The 27678-nt window shown below is 37.5% G+C and overlaps 1 protein-coding gene and 1 long non-coding RNA gene across 6 annotated transcripts in view; one reads left to right on the top strand and one right to left on the bottom strand.

The window, feature by feature from the left end:
• The window catches only part of LOC307185050 (uncharacterized protein), a 266990-nt gene that overhangs the window by 198082 nt on the left and 41230 nt on the right, over positions 1 to 27678 (top strand). The gene's annotated exons all lie outside the window — the stretch shown is intronic.
• LOC307185055 overlaps positions 2899 to 27678 on the bottom strand; it is a 35491-nt gene continuing 10711 nt past the window's right edge. For 3 of the 5 annotated variants that reach the window (XR_013827867.1, XR_013827869.1, XR_013827870.1), the window contains exon 4: positions 15786 to 26153. This is a non-coding gene — a long non-coding RNA (uncharacterized lncRNA). Of the gene's footprint in view, positions 8199 to 15785; positions 26154 to 27678 lie in introns of those variants that run through there. The other 2 variants (XR_013827866.1, XR_013827868.1) reach the window with 2 other exon arrangements.

Here is a 27678-nt window from a genome sequence, read left to right as displayed (position 1 = left end):
AAACAGTCAGTCATAGAAGAGTTCTATCTACAGGGAAATTATGAAAGAAATAATCTTCATTTCTCCATGATTCTTTAAAACCAAATTGGACTTTATTCCTTCTTATTTCTCTCTCAAACTCCACTCCTCAACATAGAAAATAGCATTCTGGAATGACTTAGAATTAGAGATCAGTCAATATTTCATGATTTTTAAGGTTCTTCATTAGGAACAATGTGAATTTGGGCCCAATAATCCTAATCCTAGCTTTTTCTTTAGTTCTATAGTTCTATTAGGCCATGTTGTTAGAACACTGTTTACACTTATTGCCAATAGTCTCTGGATTGGAGGTCAAACTGTTACTTACCTTCTTCAGCATACCCTTCAATGATTAAATGCCCCCAAGGACTTTGAAGAATCATTTTCATCTTGTAAATATTTTTTGTTTTTTTTTTTTGGTTTTTTTTTTTTTTGCGGTACGCGGGCCTCTCACTGCCCTGGCCTCGGCTCTGGACGCGCAGGCTTAGCAGCCATGGCCCACGCGCCCAGCTGCTCCGCGGCACGTGGGATCCTCCCGGACCGGGACACAAACCCGCGTCCCGTGCATCGGCAGGCGGACTCCCAACCACTGCGCCACCAGGGAAGCCCCATCTTGTAAATATTTTTTAATTGACATCTTAACTTTATAGTTGCTTCCCCTGTGAGGGAAAGAGACTAGGGTGATGGAGGCTTTTTGCTTCTTACTTTGTATTTTTTCAAGTACTTATTACTTTTTAAATTAAAATCAAGGAACCAGCACAAGAATGCTAGTAAGGTATAAGTGAGATGTAATGCTTGGTGTGCATAAGGGTTCAATAGTCCACTGTGAGAGTGCAGCCTGTTGAACAACCTCAGTGATAAGTGGGAACCACTTGTCCAAGACTATTTTATTTAGGATGCAATACTCATTTCTATCCCCTTCAATACATTTTAAGTACCCCAAGCTAGAATAATGGGGCTAGAGGTGCAAGAAGAATATTATACCAAACAGGGGCAATATAAAAAAACATTACAATCAAATTTTCCTTATTAAAAATATAAGTCAAAAACCTAAATACACTATTATTCCACAGAGTTTTAAGGTATATTAAAAACACTGTGATAGGATGTTTCAAAAATTATGGTACAATCCCCTTTGACACCCTCATTCCTGAGTCACCACTTCAGCAGGACTGGGCTTTGGCATACTCAACCCACATGATGAGACAATAGCAAAAGAGCTTGATGGCTCAGTTGCCGAGGACTAGCCCACTAGGTTCTGAAGACAAGTGGACCAGGTGCTCCCACTGTCCAAGCCAACCACCGAACCTGTGATTGAGGCTATCCCAGACCAGCTCTCACTCAGCTGATCCATCAGTTGACTAAAACTGCATGAAAGAGCCCACATAAAACCAAAAGTAAAACACTACCCAGATGAATCCAGTCCCAAATTGCCAAGTAATTGCTATTTTAAGCCACTAAGTTTTTTGTTGTTGTTTTGTTTTTTATATCTTTATGGGAGTATAATTTCTTTACAATGGTTTGTTAGTTTCTGCTTTATAATAAAGTGAATCAGTTATACATATACATATGTTCCCATATCTCTTCCCTCTTGTGTCTCCCTCCCTCCCACCCTCCCTATCCCACCCCTCTAGGTGGTCACAAAGCACCAAGCTGATCTCCCTAAGCCACTAAGCTTTGAGGTGGTTTGTAATACAGCAAAAGCTAATCTATACTATAATACGATTTGGTCAAGTGGGTTTATCCTTGAGAATGCAAGGTTGGTTCAGTATCAGCCAGTCAAATCATGTGATTCACTATATTAGTTAAATAAAAGGAGAAAATCATATCATCATTCTTTTTAGATAGAAGAGATAAAAAACATCCCATGAGGTTCAAAATCTATTGGGTAGGGTAAATTTTATAAAACTAGATCCAAATAATAACTATCTTTCCTTGATAAAGGCTATATACCAAAAATACATGGCACATGTATACACTAACAAAAATTATTATACTAGTAATTTTTTTAAAAAATTAGCATTTCCTTTAAGGAGAGAATTGAGATAAAGATTTCTAACATTACTGGTCTATTGGAACCGACCTTTTTGGAGCTGTGTATTGAGAGAAATAGAAAGAGAGAGAAGGTTTAGAAGAATACAGATAAAAATGTCATATTTATAGATTGTTTTGATTATGTATTTCATTGGAAACACAGGAAAATCAATAAGCTATTAAATCTAAGAAAAGAGCTCAACATAGGGGCTGGAAAAAAATTAATACACCAAAATCAATTGTGTTCCTCCATAGCATCAATATCTAGATACAATACAAGATGAATTTACCACAGTAACAAAACCTATAGAGAGTATGGGGTTTCACCTAATAAATTATGCAGAAAATCTTCATAATGAAAACTTTATTAGAGGACACATGAGTAAAAGAAATATATATCACAGGTATGGATGAGATGACTTACTATAATAATATAAATGTCCTTATATTAATCTATAAAATTAAATGCAACTGTAATAAAAGGCCAAGCTCTTTTTTTTTGAGGGACAGCATAAAAAAGTGATTCTAAAATGTATCTGGGGGACTTCCCTGGTGGTGCAGTGGTTGAGAATCCGCCTGCCAATGGAGGGAACATGGGTTCAATCCCTGGTCCAGGAAGATCCCACATACCACGGAGCAACTAAGCTGGTGCACCACAACTACTGAGCCTGCGCGCTAGAGCCTGGGAGCCACAACTACTGAGCCCGCGCGCCTAGAGCCTGTGCTCCGCAACAAGAGAAGCCACCGCAATGAGAAGCCTGAGCACCGCAACAAAGAGTAGACCCCGCTCGCTGCAACTAGAGAGAGCCTGAGTGTAGCAACGAAGACCCAGTGCAGCCAAAAATGAGTAAATTAATTAATTTTTAAAAATGCAGATTAACAGCATGTGGTGACAAAGGATATGGCGAGAGAAATTCCAAGTATTGCTGGTGAGGGGAAAATGGTACAGCTATTCTGGGGAGGAATCTGTGAAATAAGGCATATATATGACTTCTACCTCAGCTATTCCACGGCTGCACTGTTACTCTGCACTGTAACTCAAGGGGACATGTGGAAAGAGTGTATTAATGCTTTATGGTGGACATAAAGTGTTGAAAATAGCCTAAGTATGTATCACCAGGGTAATGGATAAGCAAAACATGGTATCAACATATGGTGGAATATTAGACAGTGGCCAGAAGCAATAATTTCTATGGAGCAACACAGACAAATTTTAAAACAATAATTTTGTGTAGAAAAAATAAAAGAATAGGATGTGATTCTTAGTCGATACTACTTTTGCAAAAATGAGAAAATACAAAACAATTCGGTATTTCAAATATATACATATGTTTAAAATAACTATGAAAGGTGAGTTGGGAAATTACATATTAAATGGCCCAAATGGTGCTATATAGGGGAAAATAAAGGAAATAAATCTGGCAGAGGAACGTCGGGGCCAAAACCAATCTTAAAAGTATTAGAAAATAGAGTGACCATACACACTGATGATAGAGTGACATGAACTGAGGCATATGGTCCCTTTTGAGTAAATGCCTTAAATACAAACTAAAAAAATAATGTCATAAGATTTACAAGCACTATAAAAATATTTAGCAGTATTGCAGTAGATAGTAGAAATATATAACCTTTCAACTTAAATAAAAACAAGACTGATGAAATATCATCTTTGTTCCCATGTCGTCCATGCTAAGGAAGAAATAATAAATCAGCTTTTAAGATAGAATTTTTTACAATGAGAGATAAAAAACAAACAAAAAGAAACCCTAACTGTTTATCCCATGAAGGGAGAAAAAAACAATTTGAAAAGTCAGAGTAGAACTCTCTAAGGACAATATTTAACATCAATTTTTGTAAAACAGAATTTTAAGAAGCTGGTTTTGAATTGTTTATAGAGTTTCTAATTAGCATGCTGAGGAAATATAGGGTCCATCTTAATCCAGAAGCAAATAAAAAGTTCTGACTCTTAAAATTCTAGGCTCTAGAGTAGGTGCGTGCTGGTGTGCTGGTGTGTATGTGTGTGTGTGTGCACATTTGCTGTGTGTTTTCAATAAACTCAAGAGTACATAAGGGTGTATGTTATTACATTGTAACAATTCTTGAGCAAGTCTAACTGAAGGTCAGTAGCAAACAAGTAGATGCCGCTTGGGTGGCCCCCCAAACTCTCAGGTAATGAGCAGATCTGGCTTGGCAATCATGTTCTGCTTTTAGACATAATGCATTTTTATGTTCTTGTTAGCATTGAAAGACTAACTTGAATATTCTGCAACTGATGAAATGGACAACAGAGCAGTAACCTAGAGTTTACATGTATTTGGGGCAGTAAAACTTTAGTTCTAGATTTAACTTGGATATTAGTCCTAATTTAACTTGGATTTTCTACAACGCATTTTTTCCCTATAAACTGGAGGTATATACCACCATAATCCTAAAAAACCTGTGACTTTGGGCTTCAGGGGTCTAAGCCTTCTCTCTAAGTGACTGAAAGGTACAACTGGATATTAGACCTGTCTAAAAATTGTCCTTTTCTGTCCTCACATACAAGGGTTCAGCTTGATTTTTGGATAGCTGTCAGTAAAAAAAAAAAAAAAAAAAAAGTGCAAAGAGCTAATGCCTTTTGCTACAAGACAAAACAATTTCTCCTGGACATGCAGTAATAGGAGGCAATGCCATGTGTTGGAAGCATGCACATATTTTATGATAGATATTAATCTGAAGGTTAACAGCTAGGTGCTCTGGCTGAAGTAGTTTATTTCAAACATACATATAATGTTAACCCACTTTGTAACAAAGCCTTCAACATTTCATATGCAAATTCGTTTTTCTTTCTAGTTTAAGCCCAAGGAAATCCCTATAAATCTTGTCTCCAAAGAGAAAATATAAAGAATTCATAAGATTATGGAGTTCTTATCAATTGTATAAAAATCTAGAAATGTACGAACTAGACAAAAATGTAGACGTCTAAGAGAACGTCCAACAAATAGAAAAGTAGAGGACTGCACTGAGATTGCAATCCTGAGAAAAATACATTATTTCTAAATGAAAAAGTAAATGGAGATAGTATAAATTAAAGCCAGAAGAAAAATTTTAAACCTACAAAAATACGAGTCAATACAAAGTTAAAAACCCATGAATTTTACTATATACCCAAAGGCTTCACAACAGATCTCATGAATATCACAAATTAAAATAAAACAAACAAAAGCCAGAAATATTGTTTTCCCCAAATTGTACTACTACCTGCTTATTGCTTCAGTGGTAAGAAGAAAAATTATCTTCAAATAGTTAAATTATATACCTACTTATATTTTAACTCTTAGGTGGATCTTGTTATATAATATATATGATCTTTAAAGAAAACTTGTTGGTTGTTTATTTTGGCATCTCTTAGGAAATTCCTATTTAATTAGATAAATCTCCTTAGATAACTCTTAAATAAAAATAGATGCAAATATAGTATGTTTCATATCATTCATTTTAGACCTCTAAGAGTTGGAAAAGCTCAACCTGGAGAAGAAACTAGTTTTATTGAGGGAAGAAACTACTTTCCAGTTTAGAAGAGGAGGGATTATCCCATTTCTGTACAGGAAGCAATCAGGAAGATACAAAAAGAATGATCCTTGCCTAGTGCTAAGGCCAGAACTACTGTGAATATTGTACCAGATCTTGTAAAAACAGCCACTGTGCTGGCACTCACAGGCCTGGGTCATGGTGTGTTCAACAATAAAACTTTGTTCCAAAGGATGGAACTCCTTCGGGCCAAAAAGCTTTCACCTGCATTATTCCATCAACCTCACTGTTTTGTTATGGGAAATGTGTTTATTTTTTGAAATGACATTGAAATATATCCTTAAAAGAACACTTTAGGTCTCAACAAGATTCTCTTCTCTTTCAGCCAACACATTACCTTTTAGAAATCAACAGTCTACTTCTTTCTTTAAATCATCACATTTCAAAGCTGTAGCAGCTAATCAATGTTAATATAATTTTTCCAAAACTGCAATCTCCCTAAATTTCTATGCTGTCTTCTTTATCCTGTCTTTTCAAGGTAAAGGTATCTTTCCAGTTTTCTTAGCATTATCAGGATTATGGATTTTGTTCATTGTTAAAGTTCGTTATTTATGGACATAAGTTAATGTAAATGCAAAAATATCTCGTATTATTCACAAGCTGGCTGACTTAAATCACTCGCTCTTAAAGCAACTTTACTGCTCTCCAATCTGTTCAAATGCACGGAAATATAAATTCAGGATGATGCGGCTTTTCTGCAATGCTTTCTTTTCAGGCTGCAGTCTACATGACAGCGTTATACCTTATCCTTGCTGCTGTTGTTGTTCAATCTATAAAATCTCTCTTGAAGACCCCCAAAACAGCTTGTAATTTAAACTTTTACTTTTGGTGACTCACTGTTTTCAAACTGCCATCTCTGACCATATCCCCCTTCCAGGGGAATTTATGCAGACTCTTAACCCATAATTGCTTTACTCTTTACCTCTATTTCTGGGTTCTTAAATTAACTGTTACATCAGTGTTCTTCATTACTCAAATTATTTTTTCTTAAGAACTTTTCCTGGAAGTAAGTTCATGCTACTTTTGACAAGCAAACATTTGACCTCTGAAGGAATTCTTATGGAAATGGGTTTATATCCCAAATGCACCACCAAAAATCTTTGTGACCTTGCATAAACGTCCCTTACCATTTCAGGTGCTATCTTTGCTTGACTCCAAACTGAACTGATTAAAACTATGAGCATCTAGCTGTTATGCACTTTTGTCTCAGTTTGGTCAATGAAACTCTCAAAAATCCATCAGATTTTCATTATTTTTATCATTAGCCTGTTTGTGTAAAATAAGTTACCATTTATGGAGCCAGTGTTCTCCTTTATTCCGGCATCCAATCATTGTAAATATTTCTCATGGACACATTCTTAGAAGGGCCTATGAATAACCTGGCCTCTTACTGATTCTCCCTTTTGGAGTCTTACTAGCCAGACTTCCCCAATAACTTTCAGAGAGAGTTTTCCCCCTTTCCGGGTCTTCTTTTTGACTTCTATACGCCATAGAACTTTCAAAAGTCATCACACCAATACTAATATTACCACATACCCTCCAAAAAGCTCCAAGCTGTTTATGCCTATTCATTAAGTTAATACTTTATCAAAACTTGTCCAATTGAGTAGTTTTAGCACAGATATTTTACACAGTTTAGCACAGACATGCTCTGTTTAAGGCTGACAGATCCATTAGGAATTAACTTTCTGGTACATTTTCCCTCTGACATTTTCCTCACAACTGTGTTTCCTCATAACTGAGCCATCAGTTATCTCTTGTCTATAGAAAGGCAGATAAGAGAAAAGAAAGCTAAGTGAGAAAAGATATGTAAATAGACTAGCACAATATTGGACACATAGTAAGTATTCAATAAATGATAGCAAGTATTCTTACCCTTATCCTCACATTAGTTTATATGTATTAAAAACTGATTACTGGACTCAACTCTTACTTCCATTGCTCATTAGATCCTCACAGAAACCTTGGAGGAAGCGAGGTTTTATCCCCAATTTACAGGTTGGGAGACTGCAGCCTAGAGGGCTTAAGTACCTTAACTGAAGTCATATAGTCAAGAAATAAGCCTATATTTGTCACAATCACTTGCCCATGCTTTGACGTGACACCACCACCCATCATTTACCCAGCTTCACCAAGGTACTACTAAATTTTTTACTCTTATTCTCCTCTCTTTGCTTCATACTGCCATTGTCACCAGCCCAGTCAAATTCACTTTTAATTTTCCAATGTTAATGAAGGGAGTAGAAGGTGGAAATTGAGGTTAAAGGAGGAAACTTTAATGTTATTCAAGGATGACTTCATCTTAACTTCCAGCCTTCGTCTACCCATTCTCTGCTCCAGTCACACGCAGAGTATTTGCTATCTCTTCCATAAGTCTTGACTTTTCTTGTCTTTATGCCACTTTTCTTTTCTCCATTTGCAATGAATCTCCCTTTCCCTTGGTTCTTCACCATTTCTTACTCCATGCTCTCCATTAAAATTCAAACCTACCTTTAAAGCCCAACTCATATACCAGTTGTGTCCTGCAGTCGCCTGGATCTGCCAAGTCAGAACTAACCACTTGCTCCTCCGTGCTCCTGCAATGGCAATGATGTTAGAAGGGCGAGTGATTTTACAGCTCACTCACCACCTGCGGGAAATATGTCCTCTTTGCCCTTCCACATCCTTTCTCCACCCAACTCTATATGGATGGCTTGCATGGCCTATCTTAGTAAGTGTCCTTGCTCTAGCTACTGTTTGGTTCACCAATGAAGAGTACCAATAGAAGACTGTAGGGAATGAAGGAGGGGAGTGAAGTTAGGGTATTAATTCTTGCCAAATTGCATCCCCCAACTAACGTATAGTGCTTCTCCGTGGGGCATCACAGCATCTTTGGGGAGGACTCTCTCTCCAGCAAGGCTTCCTTTCTCTTTCATCTCCTATAAAGGTAGCCACACTTTTACTGAACCCAGGGCACTACACTATCTCTTGATTCTCTACATTGGGCTCAATTTATCCTTATTGATGTACCCCTGATTTCCTGCTGAGACCCTGTCTGATGAAATTCGTAACATGCTCTTCTAAGCTGTTAATTTTACAAACCACATTATTACACTTATTAGAAGAATGTCTTCAGGATGTGTCAGTAAGCTCTGACTGATGATAATGGTAAACAGCTAGAATTTATGGAACATAAAGTATGCTTTGGTTACTCTCTTGAGTACACCATGTGCATTATTCTAATTAATTAAAATCACTATTAGCTAAGCAAGGCACACAGATGCTAAGAGGTTCCCAGAAGTAACTTGCTCATGGTCACCCCAGTGTCTCAGTAGTGTTTAGGACTCAGATCTGTCCAAAGCCTAAACCTTAAGTTCTAGGTCTAAGCAGTGGCTCTCAAACTTGAGTATGCATCAGCATCACCAGGAGAGCTTGCTGAAACAGGCAGTGGGCCCCACCCCCAGAGTGTCCGAGTCTGTAGGTCTGGACCAGGGCCCAAGACTTTCACTTCTAAAAATTCCTACGTGCAGCTGATGTGCTGGTCTGGGTACCAGACTTTGAGAACCACTAGTCCAGGCATTTTAGGCCCAGAATTTCAGGTGTTAGAATAATTTTCTGGTGATAAATTGTCGAAAAAAAAAAAAAGCACTGCATTTTCCTGTTTGTAAGGAGGTAATACATTCAATCTTAAAGAGTCAATAATGGGGCTAAGTATTTAAGAAAGAAGAGTTATTCTCCAGGAAGATGGGAGGAGATGGACATTCTAAGGACAGGAATGCCCTTTCAGGAAACTTGCAAAGGGAAAAGAAAAATAACATAGTAAGATTCTGCTATCCAGTGTTCACAGAACATGAGTGGGATACCCTTGACTGGAAAATGGGAAGCCAACTTTTGCTCACCATATACATACCGTATTCAGTACAAATGTTTATTAAGAATCTCCAAAAGCTAGACACTAGGCATCAGGGCTACACTGATAGAGCAGATAAAGTGCCTGGCCTCAGGGAGCTTGTGCTTCAGATGATGTACCTCAGCTAGATAGACTGAATGATGGATACTATATTGGGTTCACACTTCGTCTCAAGAAAAACATATATCCATAGACGTGATCCAGGAGTCAAATGGCAAAAGACCTAGCCTCAAAGTGAGTGTTAATTTCATTAAATGGTAGGTAAAAATTATTTTATATGCCGAGATAGGCTCTGCTTAAAAGACACACTATTCCTCCAAACGTATTATACAAGCCAGCTTATGAACCTGTGACTTTTTCTAGGAGAAATGTTGCCTTCTTTCCCAAGAAGGGAGCAGTAGGGGTCGGGGTGGAAATAGTTTCATCATCAGAGGCACAGTCTCACTACTACTGCTCAGCTCCAATTCGCAACCTTCTGAATGGTTTCCAGACTAAGTAATTTAGCAAAGTGATGAAGAAAAAATGGCCCATTAATCTTATGATGCGTGTTATAACTTCACTCTGGGTTTAGCATAGGAAAAATATTATTTGCATTGATTAGAAATATGCTTTATGGCTGCATATATTATTCACTCTGAAGATTCTAAAATTATTAGCTGGGTTGACATGATGAACTGCACAGGAGTACTTCTAGATGGCATCTCAATGTCATCTGTTACTCACATCATATAGGTCTAGGAATCAATATGTATTTTACTCAATATGAGATCTTATTCCAAACATCAAAATATACCTGTTTTTATTCGATGGTTATCATCATGAAATTAGCAGCTAAATGTCATTTAGAAAATTCAAATCAAGTAAATTACTGTATTAACTGTCCAACTATGATTATGATTTTCCTCCACTTATAGCTGAACCTAATATAATGATCTGGTCAGTCTGACTAGGAGGATTTATTCATTAATTTACTCAAATGTTCTGAGGTATATTTTGAAGGACTTAAATGATGGTCTGGTTTGTAGGACCCAACAGTAAGGGTGCAGGTTTATCTCCTACAAGCTCTGTGACCTTGCCCAAGTGACTTAGCATCTCTGAGCCTCACTTTCCTAATCTGTAAAATGGAAACAATAATAGAACCCAAGTTGTAAAGCTGCAAGAAAAAAAGTAATATGGTAATATATTTTGGCACAAAAGAGCAGTTACGCTGATGGTCATTATTTGTGAATATTGTTGCTAAGATTATTGAAAACCTGTTGCGTGTTAGGTGCTGTTCAAGGACTAGAATTTTAAGACTGTTCTTCACCTTTATCCCAGTTTTACCTGCAAAGTTCTGCCATGCACTGGAAGAACATACTGGTATTTCTAGGGAAGGGGACCACTCAGGTGACATTTTTTTTCACCAGGTAAAGTATACAAAGGTTATAGTGTATCTTTTGAGTCCTTTGGACGTCTAGTTACCTTTCACTAGAATGATTCTAGTAGATCCTGATAGATACCTGAGACAAGGTCAGGTCAGTGACGTTGGTACCTTTTCTGGCTTAAGAGCATAGGGCAGAAACACAGGAAGAGAGGTCTTCCTTTTCCACTCCTGTTACTAAGAACCCTCTCGAATAATGACAATCTGAAACAGATCACTACATTGTTGCACGCTGTAGAATCAAAGCAGTGCACAAAGCAAAGAGCACTGGCCTCCATTATACGTGCATTTCACTTGAGATTCACTTTTCTAGACCGTGGAGAAAGCAGATGTTCCAACACTTTCCAGGTACTGGAATATTACAATCTGGCCATCTCCACCACTGCATGTTTGATCACACTGTTCCCTGCAAATGGAATGCTGTTCCATCAAGGTCAGATTGACCAGTGCAAATACCTGATTTTATCGTACGGTCAGAACCAAATTAACTTACTGAAATTCTGCCCAGCTCAGGGTCTACCTTCTCTGTGAAACCTCCTGTGAGATCCCAAGTTACAAACAACCCTATCTTCTTCAGAAGACATTGTATACTATATAAATAGTAATTTACATATAAATATATGTATATGTGTCTGTATTTCTTTGTTACATTAAGTTACAGCTTCTGTGGTTTCTCTTCTTCACTAAACTGGACGCCCTTATCATCACAGTGGCCATGTACATCATTGTATCCTCCAAAACATCCAGATAATAATATCATGGATTCAGTATATAGTTGTTTAATAGAAAACAATTAACTGACCACTGCAGAATACTAGTGTCTCTCAAGGTGTGTTCAGTGGATCATAAATCCTATGAGACAGTCCATGAAGGAAAAGATTTCAAATAAATTTGGGATCTGTTGTCCACTACATCTCCTTATCAGAGACTCATAATTCACAAGACTCGTAAAAAGCTCTGTAGCAAAGAAACTGTTGACTTAGTTTGACCCAGTATTTCTCTTACAAGAGTATCAGTTCTGGAGGTCAAGGACATTTTCCACCTCTAATACAACATCTCTACTGCCTAGTAGAGTGCCTGGCACTTAGTAGACACCTAATAAATATTTGAATAAGTTTAAACATACATTCCCCTTTTAAGCTATAGAAGAAAAACATAGTATATAGTATATTTTGATTTACTTGGGGAGAATAATAATATGAATAGATAAATTTACACAAATCATCTTAAAGTATATATATTTGATAATACTTTTTTCCACAAATCTACACAATTGCACATTTAGTGGTGATAGTAAACAAACTACATTTGCTTCTGAAAACTTGCTAAGAAGGATGGCTACTAAAAACTACAACTTGAACCCAAAACAATTGATTTAGTTCATTGGTCCCCACTCCTTAGCAGTTTTAATATAGAAGAAAATAGACGCATATATTTCTTTTCTGCCATAATATGACATCATATAAGGAATGCTATGTTATTAGCTAGAAATAAGATTTGCTTTTGTTATTTTAGTACATTTGATCATATAAGAATAATTCTAGATTTTTTCCCCTCCTGTGACTCTCATAGCATCCCCATCTAAAATAGACTTTGGAGATTTAGATCAAATGTCATATCAATTGTCCTAGACTGCTTACTATGTGCTTTCACTATAGATTTTAATGTCAATAGAGAAAGGAGAAGGAAAAGTCAGAGGGAAATGAAACAGGTGTATGCAACACCCCTCTCTACTACCGACATTTCTCAGAATTCTGGGGGAAGTTGCATCTATAAGCGGAAAGTTTTTCACCATGGAACTCACGGTGGTAGAACTTCTCATGACGAATTTTTTTTCACTACTGAAGAAAAATATGTTTGATTTTACCATAACTGAAAAGTTCTCCTGTTTCTACTTCTGAGGTTTGCCCTCAAGACTACTGTTTACCTAATGGAAGGGACTCCTATGCATGGAGGAAAAAGTGCACCATTTGAAGGAAAAGCTAAAGGAGTGATATTCAGGTAGCTCCTCATTCCACCAATGAAAACATACACATAGATTTTCCACTTTACACCTCATTTTCCACCTTATTTTCATGATTTTGAAATGAATATGTAGGGTCTGATGAGTTTGTCAATAGTCTATAATTATTAGTGTTATTAAAATAGAATACAAATGATAAGCCATATGTAAAAATGCTGTGTGAATAAACTGCTATACCCCAAATAATACAAATGAGTGAATGGCAGTAAATGCTAAGAGGGATTAACAACATAAAGGATATTAAAAAAATGATCACCATATTTCATACTTATGTGTCTTTTTCTCTCTCACTTTTTTTTTTTATTGCGGTACGCGGGCCTCTCACTGTTGTGGCCTCTCCCGTTGCGGAGCACAGGCTCCGGACGCGCAGGCTCAGCGGCCATGGCTCACGGGCCCAGCCGTTCCGCGGCATGTGGGATCTTCCCGGACCGGGGCACGAACCCGCATCCCCTGCATCGGCAGGCGGACTCTCAACCACTGCGCCACCAGGGAAGCCCTTCTCTCTCACTCTTACTCAACTCCTAAATAACTAAGAGAATATGCTCACAAATGGTAAGCATGTCTTGGATGTTCGATGTGTGTTTGTGGGAAAGAACAAAAAAAAAACTGCCTCAATTAGGTCAAATATCATACAAGAGATGAATGAGATTAGAGATGGGATTGGGATTTGTGTTAGTGACTCAATAGCTAACCAATCACAGATATGACAGTGTAGTGCAATATGCAAATATACTTTTAAACAACTTCTCTTAAGTTATCTACTGTTTGTAAAGACAATCACACTCAACTGCTCTGCACTTAACCCCAGAGCTTCTGAGTTAGAATCTGTTAGAAATAGGTACATGTTTCATTGCTTTGGCAACATTTACATGGCTCTGCATCAGGCAATACAACTGCTAAGATCACACCCTGGGAATTCAGGAAAGGCTAGTGTCCAGTTCTGGTCGTTCTACCACCCAACTGTGATCTAGGGTAAATTCCTGATAAAAAAAAAAAGAAAAAAGAAAAACCCTGAAGATGCTGAAACAGTATTTCCTACTTCACAGGGTTGTCATGGGGATAAAAGGTCATTAGGATAAAGTGCCTCTCACCCAGGAAACACTGATAAATGCTACTGATGCTACCATCATCATCATCATCATGACCGATCAAGAACATATTGCCACATGGAAATTCAACATTCCCTGGGCCATTCACAATTTTCCTTTAAAGGACTCATATTCTATGTGGGGTCTTAACACCTTCAAATAACAGAAAATACAAGTCTTTATGCCTTTTTTTCTGTAGCTAATTTTGGCATCTTTCACCTCTGTCCACTTAAGTGTTGGTTTAGCATATTCTTGTCACACAAAGAAGCTACTTCCCAAAGAGAGGAACAATGTGTCAAGTGACAAAGACATTGAGTGAAGTCTTTCACATCCTAGATTGTCCACGGTACAGCTCAGCTGGTCTCTGGGTTGGAAGGCCTGGGTCTACTTTGCTCGTCTGTTACAGGGGAAGGGACATGGTCCTTAGCATGTGCTCTGTGAAACAGAGGCAGCTGCGGGTAGAAGTATAACACAAGCAGAACTGGCTTCAATTCTTCCTTCTTAGGTCTTTTTCTTCTTGTTCAGCTGTTCAAGGAACTTGCCTGCCCTCTGTCCCTGCCAGGACGATGTTACATCTGCCTGGATAAGTAGGTCACCATTGTATATCAGGAAAGGTCTTATTTGGAATCATCAGGAACCGGATACGGCTAATTTGAGCAGAAAAAGAAACTTTTGGAAGTTTATGGTGAGGTCTCAGTAACTACAAGCAGACTAAACAACCGTAAGCCAAGCCTATGCTATTGCAATTATAGGATCAGGCCGAAGTGATGTTATAAGTCCTAGCTGGCCTTGCTACCAAGCAGGAACAGGAAACAGGAGGTTGACCCAGCACTGCGGGCCTTGCTTCTTTACATCATTTATTTGTCATTCAAAATCCAAGAGAGGGGTGCAGTTGGCCAACCCGAGGTCGCCCGACTGTTTTCCAACTGTAAGGGAGACTGAGCATGTGAATAAACAGTGTATCTGACAAGTTCAGCTTGTATAACGAGAGGAAGGCTCTGTTTCTCACCAAGACCCACAAAGTGGAAAATTCCCCAGAGAAAGGAATTTCAGATCAGATGCTTGGAAAGTTAAAAACAACAACAACAAACAAATGCAGATGTGGAATTAAAGACATGGAGTCATTAAGAACCTATATGTGGAGTGATTCAGACCTGAGTTCACATCTGGAGCAAGCTACTCAATCTTGCTGAGCTTCAATTTTCTTTAAAGGAAACAACGTGGAAGATGATATCCACATGTAACTTGTGGTACACATGAAGGAGGGTAGTACAGTATATGATGCCTGGCACATCCTATGCATTTTCTAAAACTACTACTAGTCCTATTATTATTGTTACTTATTATACAATTTATTGTAGAAATTAACAGGGAGAGTATTAATAAATGTTAATACAGTGCTAAGTGTCACATTTATGATCTCAACTAATTATTTGTTGATTCAACAAACATTCCACATATCAGAAAATAACCTGTTAGTGTGTGTGTATATATATATATATATATATATATATATATATATATATATGTATTTTTTTTTTACAGAAGAAAAGAAACCCTGAGGCTTAGAAAGTGTAAACAATGTACCAAAAGTCACTCATTTAAGAGGTAATGGAATATTATTCAGCCTTAAAAACATGAAGGAGATCCTTTCATTTGTGACAATATAGATGAAACAGGAGTGCATTATGCTGATGAAATAAGCCAGACAGGATAAATACGAATTCTATCATTTATATATGGAATCTAAAAAGAAAAAAAGCCACACTCATAGAAACAGAGTAGAAAACTGGTTGCCAGGGGCTGGGGTGTGGGTGGGGAAAAGAGGGGAAGACTGGTAAAAGGGTACAAACTTTCAGCTGCAGGATGAATAAGGTCTGAGGATCTACTGTGTAACATAGTTACTACAGTCAATAATACTGTATTGTATAACTAACATTTTCTGAGAGAATAGAACTTAAGTGTTCTCACCAAAAAAAGAAAAAAAGGAAAAAGGTGTCATGAGCTGTTAGATGTATTAATTAACGTGATGGGAAGGATCCTTTAACAACGCATATGTATATCAAATCATCATGATATACTCTTTGACTATCTTACAATTTTGTCAATTATACCTCAATAAAACAGAAAAAAAAGAGAGGTAATAAAGAAGAGACTCCAATCCAGGATTATCCAGCTCAAAAAACTACACTCTTAACCATTACAATATAGTATCCATCCATATGTTATAACTGTAAAATGCTTAACACAAAGGAAACGTTAAATAAATGGTATTTATTCTAACTCTAATGCTTACTAGATATTAGTTATGTGGTATGCTTTACTTCTAACTACAAGGGTATAAGGTGCAAATTCTTGCTACAGAACATAAAAGCCCCTGTGGTACCCTGTACGATAAACACAGTACCTGTAAATCTCTCATCTCTCAACCCAGAGTCTCCTCAAGTTGGAGGTCTTTACCCCCTTTATAATGTGGGAATAATGCCTTTCCCACATTTGCACTGGGCATGAAAATCCATACTTCCAGGTATATACTGAACCTCCACTTAGCTCCTCGTCACCTTGGAATCACCAGACCAAAGATCATTTATTCCATTAATATAAATGATGTAGGGATAGAAGTACAGAATATACAGAGAGTGTTGGAGGAATCCAAACAACAAGTCCTCCACTCTCAAAACAAATTTTAGAGTTCCAAAAGTAAAGAGCAATGTTTGGAAATAAAACTAAAAATGAAACTAACATCTACAATTAGCCAAGTATTTATTATGGGCCAGGCTACTTACCAGGCACTTGATAAACATTACAGCTCATCTTCCTGCAGTCCTTCAAAGCATATAATATTGTTTCTATTTCATAGAGAAGAAAATTGTATCTAAGCAGGTTAGTGATTAGCCCAAGACCACAGGGCTAGGCTGTAAGAAAAGAAGGCCAAGTTTCAGTGGTCAAAATGGTGATGGATGTTATAACTAGAAGATTATGGATAATCAAATAAAAATATTCAAAACGGTCCTAATGTATTATTAGGATTTCTTTAGAATAACTTGGGTGCCTTAGTGAATACAGTAGTGGTAGGCACTACAGTCTCTTTAATTTGCTAATCATACAAATCTACTTTAATATTCTTGGTGACAAGGAGCTAACTACTGATAAGACAGCTTCTTCAGTTTGGGGGCTACTCCAGGGTGAAATGCCGGAACGTCTTACTGCCTGCCTGCAATGTTACCTAGTTCTACCAGGGGGAATAAAGCAGAACAAATGGCCACTGTTCTTGACAAATGGATACAGTTTCAGTTTTTCAAAATGTCAGTGTCAGATTCATTCACTGTATCAGATAGATCTGTCAAATGGCTTTGCCCATTTACTAATGGATGGCACACTGCAGACACACGTTGGGTCAAAGGACTCAATGTCACCTCATTGATACTGTCATCAATATAATTTGTATTGGCATTTTGTCTCACCCTGACTTTAAGGACTATGTGAGGAGATCCAAGTCTCCAGACCATGGACTGATCACCTCTGCTTGACACAGTATTCTCTGCTCATTTCCAGAGGGGACCAAGGATGAGCTCTTGTACTTCTGAGTCTATTCACCCTACCTGGCAACACATACTAGCTGGGCTGATTGGATCAAGCAGGAGCCCCAGAGTTTAAATTTCCAGCTGCATTGGAGGAAACAGAGGCTATGCCCCAATCCCATAACCCCTCACTTCTTACTGCTAGCCTATCCTAGGCTGTTCTTGCTGATCGGAGTACTTCATGCTAAAAATTAATTTTGCTTACCTGATGGCAGTCACACAACCTCAAATGCCATTTTTATAAATAAGGCAACCACCAATGGAGTGTGATTTAGGGTTTTTTCTTCTGTAGACCCTGCCTACCCTATAAAATCTCCCATTACTGCATCATGGAGACTATAATCCCTTTCCGAGGGAATAGATTCTTTCCAACCATAAGATGAAATAAGAACCTACATTTCCATACTGCCCAAAAGGAAATAAATTGATTACAAAATGCAGGAGAATGACTGATTTTCCACATTTGTTGTGTTCATTAAAGGGTTTTTGAATAGACTTGACAGTATTAAAGAAGTTCAACACACACAAAATAAAAATTAATAAATGAAGAGAAAAAAATTGCATTGACAACAAACAACAAAATAAACACATTGATATATAAAAGGTTGTTATACATCGATGAAAAATGGATGCCATAAAGTCACAAACTAAAAAGTATTAACAGCCAATAAAGATATGAAAATATGTTCAACCTTGCTATTATTAATCAAAGAAATACAAATAAAATAATTCAGGTGTCATATTTTACTGAGCTAGAATGACAAAGTTTTAAAAAACTTGATAATACTGGTATTGATATTGATAATACTGGTACTGATGAGTGTGTGTAAGAAACCACATTGGATGTTAAATTCTTGGTAGAAATAAAAAGCACGGTAACCTTTCTGGAAGACAATATGTCAGTATGTACCAGAACTGACAACCAGCCATTCAAGTTCTAGAAGTCCATTCTAAGGAAGTAAACAAATGCTCAAAGACATATGAACAAGGATGCTTGTCTCATTGTTTAGCAAAGCAAAACAGGAATAATCTAAATGTTGAACAGTAGGGACTGGTTCAATAAATAATAGAATGCTGTTCAACCATTAAAAATGCTGCTGCAGATTTTTATTAGGTGGTGAGTAGTCATACTTATATTACTAAATAAAAATGTTATAGAACTGTTTTGTAGTTTGATATAATAATTGAAGGTATTTTATACTTGCATTGTATTTATATGCACCCCGTCACAAAAAAGTTTCAAAAGATACCCTCAAAAATGTTACAGAGATGATTTATCAGAAATGGGATTTTGAGTTATTTTTCCTTTTTTCTTTAAATCCTTTCAATTTTGGAGTTTCTGCAATGAGCCTGTATTATTTTTACAATTAAAAATATTTAAATTTACAACAAAAGGATCTAAATTCCTCCAGTTTTCCATTTATTTTCCACCCTGGCTCAGGGTATTTGTGTAAAAAAAAAAAAATCAGCTTATTTTCTCTTTTGTATCAATCTAAATTTACTTTTCATAAGTTAACTATTTTAGTCTGGCAAAAGTTTCACATAGGAAAATTGTTAAGGTCTGAATATTCTATTACCTTTAAAAGCACTGGAAACTTTGAAATTATTTCTTTCAGAATTTTCATATAATACTGAAAGGCGGGGGGGAGGTAGCAAAATGAAGGGAAATAGATAGTAGTAGTCAACTTCAATTAAGAAAAAGCAACAAGAGGCAGTTTGTACTCTTTTGATACGGCAGAAGCCCCATGTGTCAACTCATGCTAAAAAATGGATATATACACACACATATATATGTTTGTGTGTATTATATGTATATGTGACACACACACATAATTAATCCACAGCCTTAAGCTAATCACTCATTGTGGCAGAAACAACGAGCTGTTGACTACACTTTAATTAGCTCCTCCAGCCTGTAGAGGCATCACTAGGACCAAGATAGGAACAACATTCTCCATCTCCGCTTGCATCTGGGTATGGTTCTATCCCAAAGAATGTGACCAGAGGTGACCTGAAGAGTTTATGTCTGAAGGATAACGAGTTGATAATTGTAGCTTGCAGCTTCCTCTCTCCTTTCCTTTTTAGGACAAACGTAGAGCCACTTGATGAAGGTGGTGGGTCCCTGAATAACTGAGCAGAAAACTGACCCTCAGACCACCAAAGTCCATACTACACTCCTGAGTGAGTGAGAAATGAACTGTCCATGTGTTGCTCCACTGAGGTTTAAGGTTTATTATTTAGTGTTTAACTAACGCATTTTTTCTTTAAACCTCAGTTGCCTTCTCTGTAAAATAAAGTCTTTGAAAAGGATCCACTGTAAGTTTTTTCCCTTGCTTATGTTTTTACCTTAGTTTTTAACTCTCAGAAACATTGCGCGCATTCTACCTTTTAAGTTAGTAAGTCTACTTTTTTTCCCACAAAGACGGGTTCTTCAAGTTATGGAGAAGTCATAGCAGACTGTTGCTTCAGTTTAAGATACGCATTCACATATGAGATGAGAAGGGTGAGGACCCAGAGAAACGCCTTTGACAGAGGGGAGTGAGAGCATACTGAAGAATGTTTAGTAATAAAGAATTCAGATGGGAGAAACGGATGGGTTACATCTAACAGATTTGCTCAAAGGAATTCTGGAAAGGCAAATATGTGAAAATGTATAGCAAAGACATGGAATGCCTTTTGGTCCCTAAATGGATTTCATTTCAAAGACGTGCATATTGCAAATACATGTACCATAACACTTCTCTGTCCACTTCTAGAATCTTCTAAAGCCTGACAGAACATCTGCAGAGAGAGGATGTCATTCCAAGATAATCGACTGCAAGTGACTAAATTAAGATAAAAATGTCCTTAACCTTGAACTGTTTTTTAAAGAGATTTTAGAAGAAAGGAGCCCTCCAGGGGGTTGTATAACTATATAATTGTACCCTTTCTAAAAGGCTATTTACAGATACATAATGTTTCCCCTCCATTCTTTAAAGTAAAATATAGGATAAAAAAAATAGTTTGGGGATAATATTTGTTTGGGACAGCAGGCACTGCTAATCAGTACCACTCTCTCCTTATTCCTTACTATCAGAGCCCTGGTTTAGGAGACCCCATTATCCTTAAGGCTAAGGTGGCCAGTTTAAAATCCGAGCTGATGAGATCTAAGTGCAAGTCTGCTGACCATCTGTGGTAAAAAATTTGCTCTCTGAGTTAGACACTGCCTTTTTTTCTTACTTAATTTCTTTTTTTTTTTCCTTTTCTTTCTTCCTGCCCCAATTGTTGGAACACTATTGGAGATTCTGGGGTCACTTTGAAGCTATGTGGACGTGCTAGAGATGTGGAAGCTGGAAGAGCGAAGCAACCCAGTCCCCTGGTGATGCCCTTCAGCAGCTGCACTAACGCTAGAGGGACTATCTCCAAAGTTCCTGCTACCCGTGGAAAGTAAGGTAAATCACTCATTCACTTTCTGTTACCTACTAACTGATCCAGAACTCTAACCTCAGGGTTCTAGAACCCTTCTCAGTATCCCATAGTCATACTCATGTTCCGGACTCCTGATCATCAGACTTGCTTATAGCAGATGTATGGGGAGGGCAGGCTCTTCTGGAAGCCCTCATACTTCCTCCCCTACCCCCACCACACACAAATAATGATCTTTATGTCCACTCATCCTTCTATCTACACTCAGAGGCCAGGGCCCCCAGGAAGGCTTCACTGACAACCCTTTACTCCTCTCTACATGCAGAAAGAGTAGAGGTGTGGGCTCTGGAATCAGACTTCCTAGACTTGAATTCTTAACCTGTTACTTACCAGTTTACGACGTGGGCAAAGTAGTTACCTTCTCTGGACACCCTTGTAAAAGAGGAACACTAAGTAGCACCTATGTACCTTACTGAAAGGATTAAATGAGCAAACGCAGGTAAAGTTCTTATAATTTTTTCTTGGGTCAATCAATTCTAGCTGCTATTGTTACCTTTGGCTAATTTAGGGCAGAGTCCCTTTGCCCTCCTTTGGTTCTCTGGGCCCGTCTCATTCACAACACACACAACCGCATACGGCATTCACAACACACACAACCGCATACTGCAGTTTTGAAAGGTGGTTCTCAAAATGTGGTCCCTGGGCCAGCAATATCAGCCACACCTGGGAACTGGTTAGAACTCTGGCACTGGAGCCCAGCAATCTGTGTTTTAACAATACTCTCAGGCAAATCTGATGCACACTAAAGGTTGACGACAACTGAGAACATCTGTCTCAGACTCTCCTGGAGGCAGTCACCAAAAATAGAGTTACAGGACCTTACACCTGACCAGCTGGAGAAGGGGTCTAGTAATTGCCCTGGTTATCATGCTTGTCATGATTTCTCAGCACATAAATGTTTGAGAATCACTGCCATTTTGAATGTGTGTTTCACTTGTCTGTGTTTCCAGTGGACTTTACTTCCTTGCAAGGAAGGTTTGTGAAGATTTGTTGCTGTTGTTTGCATTATTAGTTTTATTATGCTAATTCTAGAATCTCTGGTGCATAGTGCAATCTCAGGCAGGAAGTAGTGGCTCATTAAAACAGATGTCCCAAAAGTCTTAGTAGAACTTCAAGATTAATTCCTTCAGGAAGAGGTAAAATTGTCATTAGATGCAGATGATATGATACTATACAGAGAAAACCCTAAAGACTCTACATGAAAACTACTACAACTGATAAACGAATTCAGCAAGGTAGCAGAACACAAGATTAACATACAGAAATTGGTTGCATTTCTTTATACCAACAATGAAATATCGGAAAGGGAATGTAAAAAAACAATGCCTTTTAAAATCACAACCCTCAAAATAAAATACTTAGGAATAAACCTCACCAAGAAGGCAAAAGACTTATACGCTGAGAACTGTAAGACGTTAATAAAGGAAAGTGAAGATGATTCAAAGAAATGGAAAGACATCTCATGTTCTTGGGTTGGAGGAATTAATATTGTTAAAATGCTCATACTACCCAAAGCAATCTACAGATTTCATGCGATCCCTATCAAATTACCCATGACATTTTTCACGCAATTAGAATAAATAATCCTAAAATTCATACAGAACCATAAAAGACCCAGAATTGCCAAAGCAATCCTGAAGAAAAAGAACAACGTTGGAAGCATAGCCACCCCAGACTCAGACAGTACTCCAAAGTCACAGTAATCAAAACAGCGTGGTATTGGCACAAAAACAGACATATGGATCAATGGAACAGAATACAGAGCCCAGAAATAAACCCACACACCTCAGTTAATCTTTGACAATTAATCTTTGACAAAGGAGGCAAGAATATATAATGGGAAAGAGACAGTCTCTTCCACAAGTGGTGTTGGTAAAGTTGGACAGCCTTATATAAACCAGTGAAGTTAGAAAACATCCTTTCACCATACACGAAAATAAACGCAAAATGTCTTAAAGACTTAAACATAAGACATGACACCATAAAACTTCTAGAAGAGAACACAGGCAAAATATTCTCTGACATAAATCATACCAATGTTTTCTTAGGTCAGTCTCCCAAGACAATAGAAATAAAAATGAAAATAAACAAAGGGGACCGAATCAAACTTACACGCTTTTGCACAGCAAAGGAAACCATAAACAAAATGAAAAGACAACCTACAGAATGGGAGAAAATATTTGCAAATGATGCGACCAGCAAGGGCTTAATTTCCAAAATATACAAACAGCTCATACAACTTGATGACAATAAAAGCAAACAACCCAATCAAAAAAATAGGCAGAAGACTTAAAGAGACATTTCTCCAAAGAAGAAATACAGATGGCCAATAGGCACATGAAAAGAGGCTCAACACTGCCAATTATTAAAGAAATGCAAATCAAAACTACCATGAGGTACCACCTCACACCAGTCAGAATGGCCATCATTAAAAAGTCTACAAATAACATATGCTGGAGAGGGTGTGGAGAAAAGGGAACCCTCCTACAACACTGTTGGTGGGAATGTAAGTTGGTGCAGCCACTGTGGAAAACAGTATGGAGGTTCCTCAGAAAACTAAAAATAGACCTACCATATGATCCAGCAATCCCACTCCTGGGCATATATCCAGACCAAACTATAATTCAAAAAGACACATTCACCCTGATCTTCACAGCAGCAACATTCACAATAGCCAAGACATGGAAACAACCTAAATGTCCATCAACAGATGAATGGATAAAGACGATGGGGTACATATATACAATGAAATACTACTCAGCCATAAAAAACGAATGAAATAATGCCATTTGCAGCAGCAACATGGATGCAACTAGAGATTATCATACTAAGCAAAGTATGTCAGAAAGACAAAGACAAATACCATGATACCACTTATATGTGGACTCTAAAATATGACACAAATGAACCTATCTATGAAACAGAAACAGAATCAGAGACATAGAGAATAGACTGGTGGCTGCCAAGGGGGAAGCAGGTGGGAGAGGGATGAACTGGGAGTTTGGGATTAGCAGATGCAAACTGGTATATATAGATTGGCTAAACAACAAGGTCCTGCTATAGCACAGGGAACTATATTCAATATCCTGTCATAAACCATAATGGAAAAGAATATGAAAAGGAATGTATACACATATGTATAACAGAGTCACTTTGCTGTACAGCAGTAATTAACACAATGCTGTAAACCAAGTATACTTCAATAAAAAATAAGTTAATTAAATTTTTAAAAAGATTAATTCCTTCAGAAGAACAAGTACTACACGTTCACAAAAAAAGCACCCTTTGAAAGTTTAAATTTTTGAATTTCTTTGCCACTTCCTTAGTTTTGATCATCTTGGACAATATATTTTCAATACTGACTTTTAAAAAGAATTGTGTTTCAGTGTTTGCTATGCTTAGAGAGACAGAAACAGATAAGTACAACTAAATACTTGTTTTTCAAAAGTCTCAAAAGTATAAGGGAAATGAAAGTAATTATATCTTCAAATGATTTTGGGGTATGTTTCTAATTTCATACTTTTGATGCGATTAAAGATTAAAACTGTATTAAGACATTTGAGACATGCCGCATTGGTATTAAATGAATTTAATTTTGTATAAAGTGGCAGAAATATTTTCTTCAGCAAACATACCTGCAGATATAAAATCACAACCATAAATCTACAAAAAAGCAAGCTACTGAATGAAATCTGATTGGTTATTTCCCTGCAGTATGGATCTGCTAATAATTTAATTTACTACTTGCTAACAGAAGCCAAAATTTAAACATACATATATATATATGTGTGTGTATATATCTATCTCTTCAATTTTAAATCATTCATATATATGAACAAGTATACATACACATACATAACAATTGTTCATATATATATATATATATATATATATATATATATATATATATAAACAATTTAAATTAAAGAAAGTACATCTGGTGGCCTATTTTTTCCCCCCGATTTCTAAAGAACACCATATTCTATTCTAGGCAGTGGAATGTCAATCCACCTTAAGGGTTGTTCAATGAGCATATCTGAGAAACCACTGGTTTAGCCAATGATGTACTTATTGAGGGAGGCCCTAGTGCCACTGTCAAGAGCTTATCCACAGGAGAGATAAGAAGGTACTTCTTTGGTTTGTGAAAAGAAGGAGTAGTGAGGAATGGCAGGTAGCTGCAGGCTGATGACACGTGATGTCCGTATATATGTAGAACCAACACGCCCATAATTGCACCCGTTTTCCATACCCAAATCCAAAGCCTTTATATCATTAATCCCAGGCAAAAATGGTAAGATTCATGTGTGTTACTATCCCACGGCTTCAAGATGCCTCTAAACTCATATGAGTATGTCTTAGTTTTATCAGTGGAGGACAAACCAGGCTTCTATCACCAAGCCCCATTCCATAACAGGCAAACCAGTCCAAGACTTCTCTGAGTGCTGCAGGAGAGTCTATGGAAGGGGCGCTCACTCCACTGTGATGCCTAAAATGCCTTTGCACAGAGCAAACATTCAATACATGCTGAGTGAATGAATGAATGAACTGGTGTCATAAAACAGGCTTATTTCAGGGAAATTCCATTCAACAGGCTGGCATTCCTTCCTACCCATCCTAACTGTTAAGCTTGCCATCAGACAAAAATTTAATTATAAAACATTAGAGCTGAGGAAATTTTAGAAACTATCTACTCTCCAGAGGTATACAACTTTAATTTAGTGGTAAAAATCACTAGGAGTGATTTAGGAGTCTATCAGACCTCAGTCCAAATTCCACATCTACCATATTTTGGTGAGCAAATAACTACTTCTGAGGCTCTGTTCCATGTATGCATTATGGGATATCATAATAATACATACATTAATTGTATGACTATCAGGGGATGAAATGACACAACCCATTTGCCATGGTCGGCTAAGTAATTTGCACCAAGTAAGCACTCAAGACATTAGCCACTATTAATAGCGGAGAGATGAAAACAAAACTCTGGGACTGATGCCTACCTTAGTGGCCCCAGTGGTCATAATGACTGTCTTCCATTCAGCCTGCTCTCTTCTCACTAAGACTAAGGAAGAGAAGATGAACAAATTAGGAATAACAATTTGAAAATGGTTTTATACTCCCTGAATGAATGGAATTATAATAAAATGATTCATGAGTTCTGCAGAAATATGATGAGACTTTAGATCTTTCTGTTAGTTCTCTACAAAACCAATTGATGGCCCTAAGAGGTACCTTCCCACCCAGCCCCATCCTTACCAGGATCAAACATCATTGTAAATGGAAAAGTCAACAACACATATCAACAAGCTAAGTTATAAGCCAGTGAAGTCTCAGAGCTTTGATAGAGAAAATTCAGATTTATCATTATATGTAAAAATAAGATGATATGAAGAACTCAATCTAAAAAATACTACCTGGAGATCTATAATCTCTACAATAGTGCTATAAAAAGTAAAGAGCTAGAAATCTATTTAGATGGTTTTCCTTATAAGAAATCACTTTCTGTATAACTTTTAATGTACTATTGATGAGAACAATTCAACAAAATTCAAATAAATATCTGCAGATGTCCTACAAGAAGAAAAGAACAGAGTTAGATGTGACAGGGGATAACCGGACTTCAGGATGAGTAAGACCCTATACTTGACCTCAATAAATTAACATGAAATACAGTGGATGAGTCATGTACAGAATGTCAGAATTCTAAAAGGCCAAGCTAAGTACCAAAAGGAACACGTGGGGACTCTTAAGAAGGAAATAAAATATTGGTTAGTTGATTACGAAAAGGCAGAAGGGAGTAGGTTCCCTTTGGCTGCTCTTTGAAGAGATCACTTCCTTTCCCACCTAGTCCTGAGGCTAGGGTGGCATGGGCAATAGAGGAATGTGGGGACTGAGAATCATTTCTACTCTCACCAGAGTGGCTGGAAGCAGATTTTCTTACCAGGATGTAGTAGTATGCTAATATTTAAGGGTTCTTGAGGTCAGAGAGAAGGGTTTGAATACTCCGGCTCCAACTCTTGCTGTGGGTCAAGTTTCTTACCTTTCCAACACCTCGGCGTCTTTATCGGAAAATTGGGGACGATGATGATGTCTCCCACCTGAGTGTGAGAACTACATGATATAGTGCATACGCAGGGCTAAATTTGGTGCCTGGCAAACAGAAAGTGCTCAGTACGGCAGGCGAGTGTAGTGACAATAAAGGCAAAGATGACGGGGGTAGTGCCGGTGTTCCTTCTGCCCCCAGAACAGGCTCTGACTGGGAGACAGTTAAAGCACCTTTGGGTTCATGGGGGTTTATATATAAGCAACGGTTGATCAATGTGAGCTCGTTGTCCAAATGATTATGTGCAATCTAAGAAAAAAATGGGCCTCGGATCTGCTCAGCTACTTAATAATATTAGCAGCGGTAGTAGTCAAAGAAGCTAAATTTTATTACGTGTTTATATGCCAAACAACGTGCTGAACGTTTTAAAAGGATTTACTCGCTTATTACAACGAGGCTATATGCTAGGTCCTGATAATGTTATTCGTCTCTTTCAGATGTTGACTGAGCCTCAGACGGGTTACAAAAGCACCTAAGATCCCGT

This window comes from Stenella coeruleoalba, assembly GCF_951394435.1.
Source record: "Stenella coeruleoalba genome assembly, chromosome: 3".
In the NCBI taxonomy this organism is placed as follows: Eukaryota; Metazoa; Chordata; class Mammalia; order Artiodactyla; family Delphinidae; genus Stenella; species Stenella coeruleoalba.
Note: the sequence above shows the minus strand (reverse complement) of the source record. Positions and strands in the feature narration are given on the sequence as shown.